Genomic DNA, 13,787 nt, shown 5'->3' with positions numbered 1-13,787 from the left:
TGTGGTTAATTCCAACCACACCACAATCCACCGCAACAAATAAATGAATGTATAATTGTTAGGGATTCATAGAAAGTGAATGGGCAATACTGGCCATAATCCATTCATACTATAATATTACCATTGCATGTGTGTTAGTAGAGTCAGTCTTCTTTTGCCTCTATTCGTTTTTACACCTGAACCCCCCCCCCCCCCCCCCCCCCCCCACCCCCGTACAGTGTCTCTGAGAGTCAGCCCTGAAAGATCCCAGTTCTTTCTATATGAGTCCATCTCACTGAGTTGTGAGGAAGAAGGGATCTCTATGTCAGGATGGTCTGTGAAAAGAGACACCAGCGTGAGCCTGAATGGAACCTGCAACTATGAATGGGGAACCATCAGAGGTACATCAGTATAGATAGATAGGTAGATAATAGATAGATAGATTATTTGAAAGCTATAGTGTCATCACTTTGTCAAGGTCAATTCCCTGGTGCTACACTATAATGTGCCTCAGCAATTCATCTCCCAAGCGCTCATAGGCGCCTTTGTTGCTTGATTGATACAATAGGCCACTTCCACCTGTTTAACTGTAATTATATTGAGTTATAAGCAGATTGAAGCACAAAGACATGTGCTTCAAGTACTACCAATAGGTTTCTCTGTAACTGAAGAAATCACTCTTTCTTTTCATTGTGATTGTGTAGGAGCATCCTGTATCGTGGTCCTGTATAGTTGGGACAATGGAGTATATTGGTGTCAGTCCAAGTCAGGAGAGCGCAGCCGGTCCCTGAACGTTATGATCGCTGGTAAGCAATATAACTACATAAATATAATCACAATACTGTATTTTAGTGGCTAGACATAATTCACATCCTGTCATTAACACAGATATATGTTCATTACATTCAAGAGGTACATGATGTATGCCTAGCAGTATTGTGGCGCTAACCTTGACAAGTCAAGCGGCTTCATCTGTTTTCTTGATAAAGTTTGAAATATAAATGATCTCCCCGGATGACCAACCTCAGACACGATTCATATGACGGGCAATAATTTTGTTTATTACACGGCTTGGTTGAATGCTTGATTCTGATTGGTCAGTCGTTGAATTCAGTGGTGTGTTATTTCTGGATAATGACCGCTGAGCTCAATAACAGACCTCTGTCTAATCAAAGACTCAGAGCACCTGCTCATATCAACCTGCGCTGCTTGATTTTATGCTGTACATGACAGCCATGTACACAAACACACCATGTCATTTACAACTAAACGTGGCGCTCAAGAATGTTTTTGAAAACATTTGAAGCGAGAAATAGACAATGCAATAACCAAAATGTATTCTATTTGATCACACACTCTTTGTTTTCCGAGGCGACCGTGTCCGCCCAGCGCAACACTTATGGAATACTTTCATTGCTGTAAGCAAGGAAATACTTTGTTTTGTTGTTACTTTTGGGACAAGTTATTCATTTATTCATTAAGTAGCCATGTAATAAGCGGGATAATTGACAGGTAGCCGGTCATTATTGATGAATAAATCTCTTCAGGGTGATTAAGCACCTCCTAATCACCTCGTCGGGATTTTATCAATAATGACTACCCGTCAATTATCCCTTGCATTATTCATTCACAAAGACAATGACATGATGCAGTAGCATGATTTGATCAACACTTTAATATAACAATAGTGGAGCCACCAACCATCATGTTCATAACTCAACCTGCTGTTGGTTCTATAGATGTTCATAACTCAACCTGCTGTTGGTTCTATAGATGTTCATAACTCAACCTGCTGTTGGTTCTATAGATGTGCATAACTCAACCTGCTGTTGGTTCTAGATGGAGATGTGATCCTGGAGAGTCCTGTACTTCCTGTGAATGAGGGAAGTGATGTCTCTCTGCGTTGCTTGTCCAAAGACAATCCATCCTCTGGCCTCCCAGCTGATTTCTATAAAAACGGATCCCTCATCAGCGCTGAGTCTACAGGACAGATGACCATCCACAATGTTAACAAGTCTGATGAAGGATTCTATAAGTGTAACATCTCTGAACTTGGAGAGTCACCAGAGAGCTGGATGGAAGTGAGAGGTGAGATAATATGCAATAATGGTAAATGGTAAATATAGACTAGTCTACTCAGGAACAATGCAAGTTGGGAATGCATGCCCCAGCCAGCTATACAATACTCATTGTTCCCATTGTCAGAGTACTTGTTGCACCCGTTTGTCTGCATTTGTCCGTTTTATGCCCGCTTGTCCATACCCGGGGAAGTGTGCACTCAAAGTACTCAAAAGACTTTGGGGTTATGCGACCCCATAGGCCGAACTCGGAATCTCTGTTGTTTACACATAAACGCTAATAAACAGCTACATTTTGGGAAAGTGAAAAAGAGGCGTTGTGGTTGTGTGCATAATGCTAATGGACAATGCCTGTGTGCAAGTTCAGTGCAACCATGCGGGTCAGATATTTCCTTAATATATATAATAGATATACGTAGATCTCTGTATCTGTCCTTTGTATGCCCATATGGAGATATGGAGGCATAATATGATGTCACCATCATACATATGCCGATATTGGTCGGATTGGTGGTTCCAACAGACTTCAGGCAGTGCAACCTACTCCCTCGGGATCGTAGTGGTACGCGTGCTTAGTTTGAAGTTAATCGGTCTGGTGGTTCTCGAGAGGCGCGAAGGACAGATACACACACACACACACACACACACTCACTCACTCACTCACTCACTCACTCACTCACTCACTCACTCACTCACTCACTCACTCACTCACTCACTCACTCACTCACTCACTTCCATGTGGTCCTCAAACTTCATATTTTGGCAACGCTTTTTAGTGGAGCTAAAAATAGATTAACCAAAACGGATTTGCATTGTTGCTTCTGCCCTACTCTTGGTCAAAATGTTAATCTGTAAATATGTTGAGACAGAAATGGAATTATTTATCTAAAAAAGACTAATATGTGTTTAAAATTCTGCTTATCCAGCCGCCAAAGACAACGACCAATCAGACCCTCCCTCTCTGCCTCTATATTTCTACCCTCTGATGGGGGCTGGAGTCTCCATCTTTCTGCTGATTCTGGGTCTGTGTCTGTGGAAGAAATGCAAAGGTATACATCAGTGAAGTTCAGAGAGCCATTTAGAGAATGTACGATTCCTGCAGAATCTACACATCTACAGGATGTGATGTTTCCTTTTAATACGGAAAAACTAAAATAATTACATATTCAAAGAACACAGTGAAGGAATTGCAGGAAGAATATATTATTATTATTATTATTATTATTATTACCCTTATTATTATTATTATTACCCTTATTATTATAAATGATACTGTCTACTATGACAACAATTCACACATATATGGTCCAACTCATTATTATTTGTTTCTACAGATCCATGTTGTGCCAGGTAAGTACAATACTGATCTTGGTCAACTCATCAACGTAACAGCAGTAGATTCCATCTTGTTTTCCACTTAATTTCTGCTAAATACAGGCATATATATTTTAATTACAGACCCGTTCAGTCTCAGGGAACTACAGCCCAGCGGATCAAACCTGATGCTGTGTACTGCCCACTGCAGCAAGGTCAGTCTGTGAAGAAATCATACATGTCGACTAAATTCTAAGGGAAAATAATCTCTGTTGGGTTGGGTAGCAGAGAGGCTCAGAGCCTCTGCCTGATGACCAAAAGCCTAATATCTCCCCCAGACAAATATAATTGCCCTTTAGGCTAGTGCTTAACTCATTCACTGCCAGTAATTAATTAATTAATGCATCCGTCTATCGTCCCCTTGCCAGTGAAAACAAACAGCGAGGATTCATGGTAACCCTATTATGTTCAGAACCCAGAACCCAGTCTCATCCTCGCCAAACTTTGTTGAATTAGCATAGCCCTGCCCAAGCCGGAAAATGTTTGCTGCCATTTGTAGTAGAACATTTAGAAAACAACTCGTCAAAACAATGATTCTCATTTGTTTACCTCATTTGTTTAGGCAAATCAAGCATCTACCAAGAAATCAAGCACAATGAGAATGGTACAGTATATAATTTTTAAAGACCCATTCCACTAAAGGGTGTGGCCCTCTGTCAACTGCTCTGCTCACAGTACAGTTTTGTTTACTGTGTCTTTCATAGGCTTCTTCATGAAGGAGATACTTATCAAGCATGTATGTATTTATTTGGTTCACTTATTGGTGGTACAACTTATTTTTCCTTTTTTAATTTACAGATCCATCTTCTATCAGGTAAGTACAGTATTGCTCTCGGTCGATTCATTACCATGATATAGCAGTAGATTCCATCTTTCACATGCAATATATATATATATATATATATATATATATATATATATATATATATATATATATATATATATATATATACTGTATATATATATATAACTGTATTACACACACACACACACACACACACACACACACACACACACACTCAAGTAATGTGTGTGCATTATGTATTTTACATGTTACATAATGTATGTTACAGACCCATTCACTCTTGGGGAACCAACCAGGGCTCAGCTGCAGACCAGAAGGCCAATCAAAGTGGGGCTCCTGATGATGCATACTGCCCACTGAGGCACGGTCAGTATTTGAACCAATTCATATTCTAACAAGTTATTCTGAACTGTCTGTCTGTCTGTCTGTCTGTCTGGGCTAATCTCGTAAACCACTGGACCTATCAGCACTCTTGTATGCTGCCAGTATGAAAAGGAAGACACCAGAATATTTTCCCCCAATCAGTCAACAACAACTATGTTATTTAATGTTTTCGGGAATGCAGACCCACTGCCCCTCCAAACTCCAACAGGAAAGCGAGGCTCTGTGTTTTTCTCAATATGGAAATGCTACCTTTATGTTAGAAGCTCCGTACCAGTTGTACAATTCTAAGGGCAGTTATGCTGTCCTTTGACAGTTACATATATGCCCAATTCACACTAGCAGCATCACAACGCTGCCACGTTGTGATTGAGCAGCGAGTTTGAATGCAAACATGGATGAGCGTCTCCATGCTTCTCCACAGGGTCGGGACACTCGACAGCAAAAAGTGTGGCGTCAAATATGAGAGAGAAAAAAAGTGCTTTCCGCAAAGACAGAAACCAGTAATAGTCCAGGGGCCAAGGCAGATTTTGGTACCACCTAAGGTGGCCGTACATTTTTGGTATTTTTGTATTCCTACATGTCTCTAGTTTATATTTTGGTATGATACATTTTCCAATTCAGTAGCTTAATGGCAGTTATCACTACCTACCGGCTAATGTATCCTGTAGGAGACACAAAGTAGAATCTTTGTGTCTCCTACCGGAAATACACCCGGGCATCAAATTATTGCGACAAAAAACAAAATATATCCATGTATTCAAGGCTTCATGGGGTGTGCAATTGACAGAAAATAATCATTTTTTGGGTGAACTCCTCCTTTAAGTTTCCCTGGGGGACTCTCTAACCAATCAGCTAAGACCACCCTAGACCGAAGGAGGGTCAACTTTTACAAGCTTATGGAAAGCAGTCTTTTTGCATACACCAAAAATCTGAGAAGTTATCAATTGCACACCCCATGAAGCCTTGAATACATGGATATATTTTGTTTTTTGTCGCAATAATTTGATGCCCGGGTGTATTTCCGGTAGGAGACACAAAGATTCTACTTTGTGTCTCCTACCGGATACATTAGCCGGTAGGTAGTGATAACTGCCATTAAGCTACTGAATTGGAAAATGTATCATACCAAAATATAAACTAGAGACATGTAGGAATACAAAAATACAAAAACTTACGGCCACCTCAGGTGGTACCAATTTGTGAAAATATCAGTGTTGGCCCCTGGACTATAACTTGGCTGCTGTTCGCAGCCTGCAACACTAGTGGTTCTCCTGATGTGAAAACCACTTTGGTGTATTCTGGAATCAATTTGCCTGTCAAGTCTGCTAAAGCCAAGTGATAGCACCAGTACTGATATGTCTGTGTGTTAGTTAATTATGAAACACTGTAAGTGTGCAGCATGCTGCTGGTGCTGATAATGTAATGAAAGACAGATATTTTAATTAATTTGTAATGCATTTGCAAAATGCATTACACATTTGTGTCCCAGTCCACCAACACCACATTAGTGCTTATTGTTTACCTTTAGGCAACAGAAGCGTCTATGGCGTAATCCACCATTCTGATGACTAAGAAAAGGGGACTGCAGTATACTTTTTAAAGGGACTACACCATGAATTTGAACTTTTTCTTATTTTTTGTGTGTTTTTGGTCTCCCCTACCTCTCTTATATCCCCAAACATACCCCAGTTTGAACACTCAGGCTTACACAGCAAATCTGGGGTTTTCTGTAAATTGGTCCAAAACAGGCCAAACTGATTTGCACCTTGACGTCACGTCACGTCAGGGTGCAATCCCTCCCGTTTTTCAGTTCCAACCCCCCCTAAAAAAACATTAAAAAAAATATATATTATTATTTCTTTTATTTTATTTTTACTTTTTCCACACAGAACCAGGAGATAACATGCATACAAACTGGCTCAATAGCGCCCGAACCCAGTCTCATCCTCGCCAAACTTTGTTGAGTTAGCATAGCCCTGCCCAAGCCGGAAAATGTTTGCTGCCATTTGTAGTAGAACATTTTGAAAACAACTCGTCAAAACAATGATGCTCATTTGTTTACCTCATTTGTTTAGGCAAATCAAGCATCTACCAAGAAATCAAGCACAATGAGAATGGTACAGTATATACTTTTTAAAGACCCATTCCACTAAAGGGTGTGGCCCTCTGTCAACTGCTCTGCTCACAGTACAGTTTTGTTTACTGTGTCTTTCATAGGCTTCTTCATGAAGGAGATACTTATCAAGCATGTATGTATTTATTTGGTTCACTTATTGGTGGTACAACTTATTTTTCCTTTTTTAATTTACAGATCCATCTTCTATCAGGTAAGTACAGTATTGCTCTCGGTCGATTCATTACCATGATATAGCAGTAGATCTTTCACATGCTATATATATATATATATTTATATATACAATTTGAATCCTGCGCCATGTCGGTTGTCTGTATGTATGTAGCCAGTGTGACGTAATCTGACATCACGCCAGTGTGACGTAATCTCACGACAGCATGACATCACGCATGACATCACATCCTACCTATAAATTCTAGGATGCCGTCAGATCGCACCAGTTCGACGGCTTCCATAGTGGGTTTTGGTCATTGGAGAGGTGATGCACGTCACCTCTTTCTGAAGTGGGTACTTTCAAAGCCTGCCGTGGATTTAGGAGAGCACAAAACTCTCTCTCACACTGTGAGGTGCCTGTAAGGTGGCACTGCAAAGTGAACGACGCGTCACGCTAGACGTTCGGGCCGCGTAGCGGCCCGAACTTCTAGTATATATATATATATATATATATATATATATATATATATATATATATATATATATATATATATATATATATATATATATATATATATATTACACACACACACACACACACACACACACACACACACACACACACACACACACACACACACACACACACACACACACACACTCAAGTAATGTGTGTGCATTATGTATTTTACATGTTACATAATGTATGTTACAGACCCATTCACTCTTGGGGAACCAACCAGGGCTCAGCTGCAGACCGAGGCCAATCAAAGTGGGTCTCCTGATGATGCATACTGCCCACTGAGGCACGGTCAGTATTTGAACCAATTCATATTCTAACAAGTTATTCTGAACTGTCTGTCTGTCTGTCTGTCTGTCTGTCTGGGCTAATCTCGTAAACCACTGGACCTATCAGCACTCTTGTATGCTGCCAGTATGAAAAGGAAGACACCAGAATATTTTCCCCCAATCAGTCAACAACAACTATGTTATTTAATGTTTTCGGGAATGCAGACCCACTGCCCCTCCAAACTCCAACAGGAAAGCGAGGCTCTGTGTTTTTCTCAATATGGAAATGCTACCTTTATGTTAGAAGCTCCGTACCAGTTGTACAATTCTAAGGACAGTTATGCTGTCCTTTGACAGTTACATATATGCCCAATTCACACTAGCAGCATCACAACGCTGCCACGTTGTGATTGAGCAGCGAGTTTCAATGCAAAGTATACATAGATGAGCGTCTCCATGCTTCTCCACAGGGTCGGGACACTCGACAGCAAAAAGTGTGGCGTCAAATATGAGAGAGAAAATAAGTGCTTTCCGCAAAGACAGAAACCAGTAACTTGGCTGCTGTTCGCACCCTGCAACACTAGTGGTTCTCCTGATGTGAAAACCACTTTGGTGTATTCTGGAATCAATTTGCCTGTCAAGTCTGCTAAAGCCAAGTGATAGCACCAGTACTGATATGTCTGTGTGTTAGTTAATTATGAAACACTGTAAGTGTGCAGCATGCTGCTGGTGCTGATAATGTAATGAAAGACAGATATTTTAATTAATTTGTAATGCATTTGCCAAATGCATTACACATTTGTGTCCCAGTCCACCAACACCACATTAATGCTTATTGTTTACCTTTAGGCAACAGAAGCGTCTATGGCGTAATCCACCATTCTGGTGACTAAGAAAAGGGGACTGCAGTATACTTTTTAAAAAGACTACCCCATGAATTATTTTTCTTCTTTTTTGTGTGTTTTTGGTCTCCCCTACCTCTCTCATATCCTCAAACATACCCCAGTTTGAACACTCAGGCTTACACAGCAAATCTGGGGTTTTCTGTAAATTGGTCTTTTTTTTTTTAAATTATTATTATTATATATATTTTTTTTTTACTTTTTCCACACAGAACCAGGAGATAACATGCATACAAACTGGCTCAATAGCGCCCGTGCCAAACAGGACAATGTGGTATTGCTGGTGAAAGTGCTTTATAAGCCAGAGAGAAGTTAGTTGGCCTTTTGAAAAACGTTTGAGGGACATAAACAATATGATATTATTATTATTATTATTATTTTAATTCATGGTGTAAATCCTTTAAATCCAATTTACTGTGGAATGTTCATGATAGGAGTGTACTTTTCAGGTTCAAAGGTATCACTTGATTTGTTGTCAATGTTTTAGCGCACACTGCTTAGCATAGTAAATGTGTGGGTTGAGAGGTTGTGGCCATCTGTCGATTGGACAGTTCTGTTTATTGTGTTTACCTTACAAAATTAGGCCTGTATGTTTTTTATGTTGATCCTATGACTTAGTTACAATGTTTTAAAAAAACTGAGTAATTTTCACTGTTGTTGACCGCTTCCTACCAGTCTGGAATCTAAATCCTTGATTGATTGAATACTGTATTAGCAGTTAATTTATATAGATATCCGTGATCTATTTAAATGGAATGAAAATCGATCTGAATGACATACAAAACTCGATGAATGAACAATTGAATGAGACATTCCTCAGTAAAAGAAAAGCAGTAGATAAAATGCCAGACCACATATTATACTGCATGTTCAACAACGGAGCATCCTCCTACCCCCTTTAAATGTTTACTGTAACTTTGTTTCAGCTCCATAAATAGAGACGTGCAAGACAACCCAACACAACACTTGGATAAAGTTAACTTGATACGTTCAGGGTAACGTGTATATACTGTACGTAGCCATACACATTGATTGATTTGTATTGAACGGGTTTGATGCAAGGGATAATCAATGGGGAGCCGGTCGTTATTGATAAATAATATAAACCCCAACAGGGTGATTTAGAGTTAGTCATTGTGACCGCCTCTCCATTGATTATCCCTTGCATAGACACTACAACCTTTCTCACCCTGGAAGGTTGAGCATGATGAAATAGAATAGTTCTTGCATCAACAAAAAAAAAAGTTTGAAATCTCGTTTGAAATGGCCAAACCTGCCTACCAATGATGTCACTGGTAGGCAGGTTTCTGAACTGTATGCAGCCCTCTGCTGAGACACAGAGGCCCCTTTTACACCAAAATAACTATGGTTCTAGAACCAGTGCCTTTCAAGATTCTTGAAACCATGGTGCTTTCTAGCGAACCGGACGCAAACCGGCTTGCGCTTCCACCAGATTTAACAGGAGCTATTGTACTCCATTTCAGTTGGTGGCGCGTGGCGCTTTCCTACCGGATCGCTGTAACTTGGCAACGCCCCCTTCTGTGACGCACAAAGAAATCCCTCTCATATGATCGGACCGCTTTAAATAACTCCCAAAACCCCAAGACAGGGGCCAGTTTTGAATTGCAGCCGCCTGAAGGTAGTCTTTTAGGGCAGTTTTGAAGGCGAGTATAGGGTTTACTCTCATTCACTGCTTTTGGTAGGGCATTCCACATTTTTATTCAACCTCTTGTTAGTGCCAAATCAGGGTTGGACGTGATCAGTGGAGCTACCTCTGGTGTTGAAATGCCTCAATAGCGCCTCAGGATCAAATTCCTCTCCCAACGCTGTTTATTTATCTAAAATGCGTGGCAAATTATTTTGTTATGTTTAGGCATAGTTTTTGTTGCCCCCAGCGAGGCAGACCACTCTGCCCACTTGGTGAGAACAGACTACAGCCCCTAATATTAAGTTAGGAAGTAGTTAGGCAAAAAACATGTGACAGCAACTCATTTTCAGTCGAAACACTAAGAACTGGTTCAAAAGTAGGCGGGAAGAAAGAACTGAACCGGTTCAAAACCGTGTGGAAAAGGGGCCAGAGTGAGTTGACAGAAATGGTGTCATATTGTAATGAGCATTAGTGTGGACCAATTATATGAAGATAGGTTGAAAATGTCTAAAATGGTCACTTAAATCACTCCTAAAAATGTTTAATTCAGTTCAATTCAAACTAGCTTTATTGACATGAGGAAACATACGTTTACACAGCAAGTGTCAAAATATAATAAAAACAATTTACGAAAATGAGGAAGGTATGTACAGTTGGAGTGGGTACAGCATTGTGTTAAACAGAGCTATGTCACATGGCGTCATTGTATACATGTTAAAGGCCTATATACTGTACAGGGTAAATTAAGCCTTTGAAACCGATAGCAGCAATCTTTTGCGGTCACTTTTGGGACAATTAGCAGGATTTTCCTGCTAATTAAAAAAGCCTCAGATTTAAAATGTGTTTAGAGCAGCTCTACTTGTAAATGTGCAGTAGGTCTAGAGGTCTACTCTGTACAGATGGTACGTAAAACACACTTTTATAGACTTGCTTTGTCTGTTTTGCGCTCCCATCTTTTCTTTTTCATGCTGTTTTATTATGTTTCTCACAGACTTATTGATGCTTATATGTTTCTCACACAGTTTTTGTCATGTTTTTTTTATTTTTTATCTATGATGCGCACACACACACACACACACACACGCGCACGCGCACACGCACACGCACACGCACACGCACACGCACACAGTTTGGATTGACGTTAAGAACATATGGTTGAATTGTCAGTCAATTATGTACATGCATGTACATACACAGACAATGCAACACCTTATTTGACTGTTGTCTCATTCACAGTGGCGTGCACAGACACTTTGAGGGGCAGGTGCTCAAGTAAATTATACTTTTTTTTGTTTACTGGTCTGCTCTTTTTTCCCTCGACACCTACACCTCTTTGCCAAAAATAGCCGATCTACAAGCCCACAACGCCTCGTAGCGCGAGGCGTTGTGGGCTTGTAGATCTGCTATTTTTGGCTAAAGTTCTCCTCAGAAAAGGGATGCTAGGTTTCGAGTGGTTATGGTAAAAAGAAAAATCATATCACATAAAGATTTAGCGGACCCCCTGTAGTAACTCTGAGGACCCCCTAGGGGTTCCGGACCACCTGTTGAAGACCCCTGCTGTAAAATGAAAATACCAAAAAAAAAAACTTTTTTTCAAAAGGGCACTTCTGGTCAAGAGGGCAAAGGGCAGGTGCCTTAGCAACACCTAGAGTCTATCTGTGCACGTCCCTGCTCATTCAAGCAGATTAATTTGTGTAGAATAGAAAATAATTTGTGTAGAATAGAAAATAATGTTTGTAACATGGAAAATATATTTGTATGTATTTTTAAATATATATAATATTAATTCGAATTTGGCTACTTTTGTAGGTGTTTTGTAGTTGATTTTAAACTTTAAATGTTTACTGATTTTTATGCAGACTTGTGTTTTATTAATCTGCTTTAAAGCTGCAATCCGTAACTTTTATGTCCACCGTCCAACATTTCTCCTGCTGAGAAGACCGAAAGCCCATTTGGGCAGAGGATAAATTGCATTCTGAGCTTCATGTCGTACTATTGTCAACCAGTAGTGGTCCTCTACCACAGGGTCTAAATTTCTCCATCACTGTCGTTATATTTTATTAACATTGTATTAACATACTGTACCTATTGGTTAAAGTAAAATTATATTCACTAAAGAAAGTCATGGATTGCAGATTTAATTTTATTTTTGTTTGTTATTTTAATAATGTATTTTCTTCTACACATTAAATATGCACTATGTATATATATATATATATATATATATATATATATATATATATATATATATATATATTTACCATTGAGCTAATAGAGCCGGCCTGCTTGCTCAGGGGGTTAATTGAATCTTGACCATCAGGTCAAAATTTGTGTCAGATCCTGTGTCTAGGTGAGACATGACCTTTGACACAATCTAAATGTCTCAATAGAAGAGCAGTGAGACCAAATACAACCACCACAATTATATAAGTTATATTGTATTAACATACTCTTCCATACAGATTGGACAACATTACATTTTAGTCATTGAAAAAAAGTTACATAGTGCCGCTTTAAACTCTTAATGTGTATACTTATTCTGAAAGCTACTTTCACTCATCTCAAACAAACAATGTTGTTTGCTCATTCTATTCAATTGCTCTTTATCTTTCATTTATGTTATGTTTATGGCCGAAACGTATTGTAAATAAATGAATACATCTTCATTTTTAGACAAAATGGTCAGTTTTTCATAAAATGTCATAGTGTATGAACGATCTTTGAATCTGGACAAGTGGCATCAGATCTTTACTTGCATTTGCACTTCAATCAAACCAAGTTTGTTCTCACACTGATATTATGTTTTTATTAACTCTCACATTATACCACCCAAAAACAGTTTCATGCATTTAATTACATATTTATTAATCACAAGGGGACATGAAGGAAGGCATAACTCTTAAAGCATTATTCTCTGTGCTCTCTCGTTTGTTTAATATTCCAATGATTTGAGCATCAATGCTATCAACATTTCTGTGTTTTGCCTTATTTATTTCAAAAGGAATAAATAGCATTTCCTCATTTTGTATTTCTAGTAACAACATACATATCTTAGCCAGGAGGTCATCTACTAATTAACGAGCTTGTCACTAAATAATAACTGCATTGGATCCATTGGAACACTTCAACTCAACCTATAGGCTACTTAAACACTAGCTCCATAAAGAACCTCTCACTCCGCTATACAGCTCCGAGATGAGGTTCTATGTGGTTCTCATCCGGGATCGGTCGAACGTCCGCCAAGCTCCGCTGTTTACCCTTTTGTATACATCGTATCCCAAAACTAATGGTAGATTCCAAACCTCACGGATGTTTAAGGTTTGGACCGGAGCATAATATTTTAGGTCTGGAGCGAAACTACCCGTTTAAATCGCTTATTTAGTCCGCCGGTGGCCATGTTTCCCATTGTAGCCAAACCAGGAGCAGTACTGGCAGCGGACGTAGGGGGGTTTTCCGGGTTGAATGGGAAACATGGCCACAGGCTGACTAAATAAGCGATTTAAACGGGTAGTTTCGCTCCAGACCTAAAATATTATGCTCC

At 39.4% G+C, this 13,787-nt stretch overlaps 1 protein-coding gene across 1 annotated transcript in view; it reads right to left on the bottom strand.

The window, feature by feature from the left end:
• The window catches only part of LOC311034844 (vitelline membrane outer layer protein 1 homolog), a 286,803-nt gene that overhangs the window by 187,962 nt on the left and 85,054 nt on the right, over nt 1-13,787 (bottom strand). The window lies entirely within an intron of this gene.

The sequence above is a fragment of the Gymnoscopelus microlampas genome (assembly GCF_963454915.1).
Source record: "Gymnoscopelus microlampas genome assembly, chromosome: 19".
Classification (NCBI taxonomy): Eukaryota; Metazoa; Chordata; class Actinopteri; order Myctophiformes; family Myctophidae; genus Gymnoscopelus; species Gymnoscopelus microlampas.
Note: the sequence above shows the minus strand (reverse complement) of the source record. Positions and strands in the feature narration are given on the sequence as shown.